The 7,493-nt window shown below is 48.7% G+C and overlaps 1 long non-coding RNA gene across 1 annotated transcript; it reads left to right on the top strand.

Moving 5' to 3' along the window:
• Positions 1-4,756: 4,756 nt before the first annotated feature.
• On the top strand, positions 4,757-6,670 carry LOC127536002 (uncharacterized). The gene is made up of 2 exons (XR_007944986.1): positions 4,757-5,215; positions 5,296-6,670. It is a non-coding gene; the product is annotated as an uncharacterized LOC127536002 (long non-coding RNA).
• The last annotated feature ends 823 nt before the right edge of the window (positions 6,671-7,493 follow it).

Below are 7,493 nucleotides of genomic sequence, written 5' to 3'. Positions count from 1 at the left end.
TGTTTAAGCAAATTAAGAGGAGAGTTCTTGGAAATTTTTGAAAAATTACAGGTTATGAAGTTGTTATTATTTTTTTCAATGACTGCATGTCAAAATTTTAGAAGCTGTGTGGGTCTTTAAAAAAGCAGTATTGGCTAATAAAGCTGCAAAATAGTGCCGCATTTGAGAACAAAACCCTTCAATTGTTCCTCCAAAGCAGCGGTGACAGGAAGCAGTTTTAGGATACAACACGTATTTACTTTATCTTGTAAAAGCTCCCGGTTTGGCACCTGCGTGGAGCCTTAAAAACAGTTCAGGCTGTTGTTGGTGGGGAGACAGAGTGTTGTCGGGGGGAGTTTCCACATTGAAGCATCGCCTCACTCACCAGTTGCCAAAAATACTGATGTGTTGAGAGTTTTTTTTTCCCACTCGTACTCTCCCCTTCGTCTTTCTTCTTCTCCTGAAAGAACGGGTTGAAAAGTTCAGTGTGAAATCACATTTCCGTGAGATATGGAGCTGCAGTCAGGAATAAAAGCTGTCGTGCCCTCGAAAGCTGTGAATGTGTGTCTGTGTTCGACTAAGTGCTTCCAGTGTACGAGTGTGCTTATCGTCCTGCCTTTTAGCTCCATATTCATGCAGAGTGTGCATCTCAGTGTGTGTCTATGTGTGTTTTCCCCTCACCAATCCTCAGATATTCATGTGAATTGCTCCATTTAACAGAAAGCCATGTTTGTGTGTTTGGAGGCTGTTGATGAGCGTGTTTCTGCGGCGGCACGGATGCAGTAACACTCGGATCCCGTATGGGTACCAACAATTGGGAGGCGGATGGAAGTAGAGATGGAGGTGTGGGGCGACACAGCGTTTTTTTTTTTTGTGGGTGAAAACGCTCCTTAGATAAACTTGACAAAATGCTCGCTTGTCAACACCCGATGATTGAAACGTCATAGGTCAAGCTAAATCTGTACAAACAGCAGCTGGAGGAACTCCAGGGCAAAGGTTGAGCTCTGACAGGAATGAAAAAAAATCCAAACTCAGCTGATCATGCTCGATTTGAGACCTTTATGGAACTCTCTTAGTTACTTTTTGCCTTTCCAACAAGTATCTGTGTAAGGGTGACTGCATTAATAATTAATTAGTGTGAACAAATCCCACATGCAGACTGAAACCTGCAAAGCTTTTGAACAGTCTTGTGCTAATAAGTCAACAATACTTAGAAAGCCCTCATAATTTGAGTGGAATGATGTATGGGTTGTGTTGATATGTGCATTTCCGCACTAGGGTCGCGGGGGGGCTGGAGCCTATCTCGGCACAGAATTACATCACTAGCAAAGAGAAAAGGAGCAGAAGGAGAACAGAGGAACAACTTTACATAATCCCCACACACAGTAAACATGGCAGCTCCATAGAACACCATCCAGACTACTAATCTCTGAAGTGGCACATTTACACAATCAAAAGAAAGAGTGAGATGGAGGGCTTTACTCATCTGGGATCGACCTAGGATAGGAGAGGAGAGATTTAGAACCAAATCACTGCTTCAATGTGAAGGGTGTTACTGAGCTCTCGACTGCATCACATGGGCCAGGTCTGGTTCAAAGGCTGTGGTTTTGATATGTAAAATGTCACACAAGGGAGAGTCAGTTAATCTTCTCCTAACACGGTTCTTATTAAAGTTTATCACAGAGAATGTTTTCTCGCACTGATATGTTGAGCCAAATAAGCTCAGCATTTTCTTCGCAAACGTGTGAATACCTTGAAACTGTCCTTTTTCAAGTTGACAGTAAAAGGTGACAAGCGAGAGCTGTTGATGATGACTGCGAAACTCGCTGTCACACTGCAGCTCAATAAGCTCCAGCTGCAGGTGATCTGGCGCATCATTGGGGTCAGTGGAGAATGGAGAGGAGAAAAGTCTGATCTCCTTTTCAATACCTGCAAAATCTGAAAAGTGCAGTTGAAACGTCCCACCCAGAAATGCGATGTCTGCTGCATACCTCCTTGTTTGCGCACTGATACTGTCCTGAGAAAAACTGTATATTTTTTCCCACAGTGCTGAAAAATGTGCGGTATTAGGCTGTGTTTGTTACAAGCGCCTTTGGAAAAGCTGCAGCTTTGTTTCGAATGCTTTAATGTGTGAATACAGCTGGTTCACCACTGCATCTTGGCCCTGACGACTCGTCCCATCCATCCATCCATTTTCTTCCACTTATCCGGGGCCGGGTCACGGAGGCAGCAGGCGAAGCAGGTCATTCCAGATGTCCCTCCGCCCAGCGACGCTTTCCAGCTCTTCCTGGGGGATCCCGAGACGTTCCCAGGCCAAACGAGATATAATCCCTCCAGCAAGTTCTGGGTCTACCCCGGGGTCTCCTCCCAGACGGATGTGCTTAGAAAACCTCCAAAGTAAGTCTCCCTGGAGGCATCCGAATCAGATGGCCAAACCACCTCAACTGGCTCCTTTCGATGCGAAGGAGCAGCGGCTCTACTCCGAGCTCCCTCCGGATGTCTGAGCTCCTCACCCTATCTCTAAGGCTAAGTCCAGCCACCCTATGGAGGAAGCTCACTTCGGCCGCTTGTATCCGTGATCTTGTTCTTTCGGTCACTACCCAAAGCTCATGACCATAGTTGAGGGTTGGAACGTAGATGGACTGGTAAATCGAGAGCTTCGCTTTACGGCTCAGCTCCCTCTTCACCACGACGGTTCGGTACAACGCCTGCATTACGGCTGACGCCGCACCAATCCGCCTGTCCATTTCTCGCTCCATTTTCCCATCACTCATGAACAAGATACCGAGATACTTGAACTCTTTCGCTTGGGGAAGAAACTTCCCCCCAACCCAGAAGGAGCAATCCACCAGTTTCTGGCAGAGAACCATGGCCTCGGACTTGGAGGTACTGATCCGCATCCCTGCAGCTTCATACTTGGCTGCAAACCGCTCCAGTGCGTGCTGGAGGTCATGGTCTGAGGACACCAACAAAACCACATCATCTGCAAAAAGCAGAGATGGGATCCTGAGGCCCCCAAACCGAAAACCCTCCCGACCACGACTGTGCCTTGAAATCCTGTCCATGAAGACCATAAACAGGATTGGAGACAAGGGGCAGCCCTGGCAGAGTCCAACACCCACTGGAAACGTGTCTGACTTGGTGCCGAGTATGCGGAAACAGCTCTCACTTTGGTGGTACAGGGACCGAACGGCTAGTAGCAACGAGCCCGGTACCCCATACTCCCGCGGTGCCTCCCACAGAGCCCCTCGGGGGACATGGTCATAGGCCTTCTCCAGATCCACAAAACACATCTAGATTGGCAGGTCAAACTCCCATGACCCCCTCTGCAGCTCCGCAAGGGTAAAGAGCTGGTCTGCTGTTCCACGACCGGGACGGAATCCGCATTGCTCCTCCTGAATCTGAGGTTTGACTATCGGTCGGAGCCTCCCTTCCAGCACCCTAGAGTAAACTTTCCTGGGAGGCTGAGAAGTGTGACACCCCGGTAGTTGGCACACACTCTCCGGTCCCCCTTTTTGAAAATAGGGACCACCGCCCCGGTCTGCCACTCCACAGGTACTGTACCCGATGCCCACGCAACATTGTATAGACGTGTCAGTCCAATAATGTCCAGAGCCTTCAGCATCTCAGGGCGAATCTCGTCCACACCTGGCGCCTTGCCACCGAGGAGCTTCTTAACTACCTCGGCGACCTCTGCCACGGATATGGACGAAGATCCCCCTGAGTCTTCAGGCTCTGTCTCCTCCATAGAGGATGTGTTTACCGGGTTCAGGAGTTCCTCAAAGTGCTCTTTCCACCACTCGATGATATCCCCAGTGCGGGTCAACAGTTCTCCACCCCGACTGTACACAGCCTGAGCGAAGACCTGCCTCCCCTTTCTGAGGCATCGAATGGTTTGCCAGAACTTCCCCGAGGCCGACCGAAAGTCCTTCTCCATGGCCTCCCCGAACTCCTCCACAACTGCCACAGCTGCCACCCTTTTGGCCAGCCGGTACCTGTCAGCTGCGAAAAGCCTCCTTTTTCAGCCTGACGGCCTCCCTCACCACTGGTGTCCACCGGCAGGTCTTTGGATTGCCGCTGCGACAGGAACCAGTGACCTTAGGACCACGGCTCCAAGCAGCTGCTTCTGCAATGGAGGCTTTGAACGTGGACCACTCAGAGTCCATGTCCCCAAAGTCCCCCGGGATGCAGGAGAAACTCTTCCAGAGGTGGGAGTTAAAACCCCGAGGGACAGGGTCCTCCGCCAGACGTTCCCAGTTCACCCGCACTACACGTTTGGGTTTACCAGGGGCCTGTTTCACGAAGCAGGTTCAAGAAACTCTGAGTTTAATCCTCAACTCTGAGTTGATCTACTCCGAGTTAGAAAACTCTGAGTGTTTGGTTTCACAACGGCTGATTTGAGTTGGTTTAATCAACTCGGAGTAGTTTCACTCGGAGTTAAGCGCGTGCACCGCAACTCTGAAAAGACAGCATCAATGGAGCCCTGATTCGACGAGTCACCATGGCAACTGGGAAGCGAAAGGCTGCATTTTTGAACTGGAAATTTTTTAACGCGCTCATATGGCGAGTTTGAACATGTTTTAAGAAAGAAGTGCAACACTGCTGCAGTTGCAAAAGACAGGGAGACGGCGTGGAGAACATTGCTGCCTGGGTCAATGCGTAAGTTTAAATATAATCCTTTGTAATCTTAATAATATTACAGGGAAAACTGTCTGAATGGTAGAATATTAAATTATTTCATTTAGGTGAAGTCCCGCGGAGGAGAATGGTACGTGGCAGCAGCTTAAGATGAAATATAAAAACATTGTTAAGACAGGTAAGACCTCGGCATTCTTTCATGGAGGTACTTCATGTTGATCATGTTTTACATTGTGAAGTAGCCTAAATATTAAGTGGCTGTTTGACTGTGCAGTTGTTTTATCCACACATAGCCTAAATTGTCAGGGCCCTCTCCTTATCCCTTCCCACCTGGCATCCCAAACTAACCCCCTCCCTTACCCTCTATCCTGTTTTCTCTCTCTGTCTGCTCTGTGGTCTCCCATCCATCCCTCTTCCCTTGCTTTCCCTTGCAGGACAACACCCGAGTAGAGCTCGGCTTCACAGCTGTCTCTACTCAGGTAATCAGTCTCCTCCTCGAGCCCCGGGCAGCTGGAAGAAATCACCCTGATCACTCACCTTGCAATAAATACCGGTTCAGCACTCCACACCCTGCCAGATTGTTGAAATATACTGCTCAGTCAGTTCACCTTCTAGCCTCCTGAAGTCGATTGTGTTTCTTTGACGTTTTCTAACGTTCATTCTCCTGCCCTCTTTCAGAACCCGCTGCCCGGGAGCCTTCCTGCCTGGAACCCTTTCCCGAACCCCCCGACCCATTCGGCGCCCGTCTCCTGCCCCTTCGGATTCCCCACTCTGCCTGGACCCCCTCCTGAAACCCCTTTTTCCTCCCGGCTGCTGAAGCCGCAGCAGACACCGCTTACCCCCTGCTCTCCGGCTCTCCTCCCGAACATTCCGGCCAGACACCATCAGCACCCAGCCTCCCGGAGCCCCTTCTCAGAACTTCAACCGACCAAAGCACCGTCCCCGCCTGACACGGATAACTCTTCAGTTTCCCCCCGGATCATCAGAGAACCACCTTCTGCCTCCTTCGCTGACTTCTAGCCCTGAAGTCCGGCCGCCAGGGATCCACTCCATCATCCAAATGCTCCGGCTCCCGCCCGGACCACAGACCACCGCCGATCCCCGGCTCCGGACCCACCCGGCCACATTCCTCCGCTCCCGCCTTCCCCGTCCCTGCACTCTGGTTCCTGCTCTCACTTCGCATTCATCCTCCCACAATAAATCCTTGCAATCATTCCGGTTCTGGTAGTGGTGCTCTCTGTGTTGGTCCGTCCAGCCTAGCTCGTGACATAAATGTCTGCATCCATATCATGTTCTGTTAAATAATTAACCCTATTTGAACTAACTTAGACTTCTGCTCAGCCAACAGAAAGAAAGCAGATGCCTGTAAAACGGGTGGTATAAAAGGTCATGGATGCATATATATATTTGATTATTTAGTTCTCTTTTGTGTCTTTTTTTGTCTTTTGGCCCCTTCACACCACAACAGACCTTGTAACTGTAAGTAGGCAATACTCCAAAGATTTATCCAAATGGTAGTTTAAGTGTACTGAAACATGTCACTGATCTAGGATGAAGAAAATGAAACTGTGTCTGCTGCCTTTACAGAGGGGGATCCAGAAAGGCATACAGAGGTATGTTGCTGATAGTTCTCTTCCCATTTACATTCTGGGTGGAATATAGAGTGTGACATTTAGCCTACACTGAAGTATTGCACATTCTCATCCTTTTAACAGAGCATGTCTGGACAGCAGCAGGATGGTTCCTCAACGTCCACTGCACAGACTGACACAGTTAGATGGATGTTCAGGAAACACCAGAGGTTCATTCCATGGAATTCATGTGCAACTGTATAATTTAATATCCTCTATGTATTCCCAGTTATCAGTAAAACAGAGTTACAAACTGCATTTGCTGAGAAAAATCCAAAAACAGATTAGGAGGGCAGATCTGGAAATTGAAATACTGGAGCACAAGTTAGAGGTGGGTGATGGTCACAGGTGAATTATGTTAACTACTGGAACATGAACTGAACTATCTTTTATTTGTAGGAAATAAAGAAGACCAAATGAAATGTGTATCATGTCTTTATTTGCTGTGGTGGTGATGATGGTGACTTAAACTCTAAAGTGATTATTGCATATGGTGTCTCTAACTGCTCTGCTGTCCTGGATAGCTGCAGGTGGATGGGGTCATCATCTGGGTCTTCAGTTTGTAGGGCAGGGTGTTGCTCTCCTCTAATAGTGGTAATATTATGAAGAACAACACATGCCACAGTGATATCACAGGCCCACTCAGGGGTCACCCTGAGGTGATGTAGACACTGGAAACGGGCTTTCAGCAGGCCTATGGTCATCTCCACCCGGGCCCTGGTCATGCAGTGAGCCCGGTTGAAGTTCTGTTGGGGGCCTGGTTCAGGGTCAGGGTATGAGGTCATCAGCCGGGGTTGGCATGGTAACCCCTGTCACCCAGCAGAAGGCCATCAAACTCCCCTGTAATGTATAGTGGATACATTAGAGTATATTAAAGGAGGGAGACAAGTTAAGTCTATTGTGAAAATCTTTAGGCTGCTGACCACTCTGCAGTCTGTTGCTCAGGTTGGACTCTCCATAAATCCTGGAGTCATGAACAGACCCAGACCACTTGTCCCAGTCTTGACCCAGTCCACATTGGAAATGATGTATGCAGCATCACATATGATCTGGACAGTGTAGAGAATGACAGATGTTGAACTATGATGCAGTCTTTAACATTTAGAAACAGTAGTCAGTCTACCTGTAGCCTGCCTGCACATTTATGCTGTGAATGGACTTCCTGTTCATTATGTGAGGGAGCTGTGATGGGGATGTGTGTGCATCTATGCAGCGATCACACTGGGAAATCCTAAAAGAAATTAA

This window comes from Acanthochromis polyacanthus, chromosome 11, assembly GCF_021347895.1.
Source record: "Acanthochromis polyacanthus isolate Apoly-LR-REF ecotype Palm Island chromosome 11, KAUST_Apoly_ChrSc, whole genome shotgun sequence".
Taxonomy (NCBI): Eukaryota; Metazoa; Chordata; class Actinopteri; family Pomacentridae; genus Acanthochromis; species Acanthochromis polyacanthus.
The sequence above is the reverse complement of the archived record's forward strand: the minus strand, read 5'-3'. Positions and strand labels throughout refer to the sequence as shown.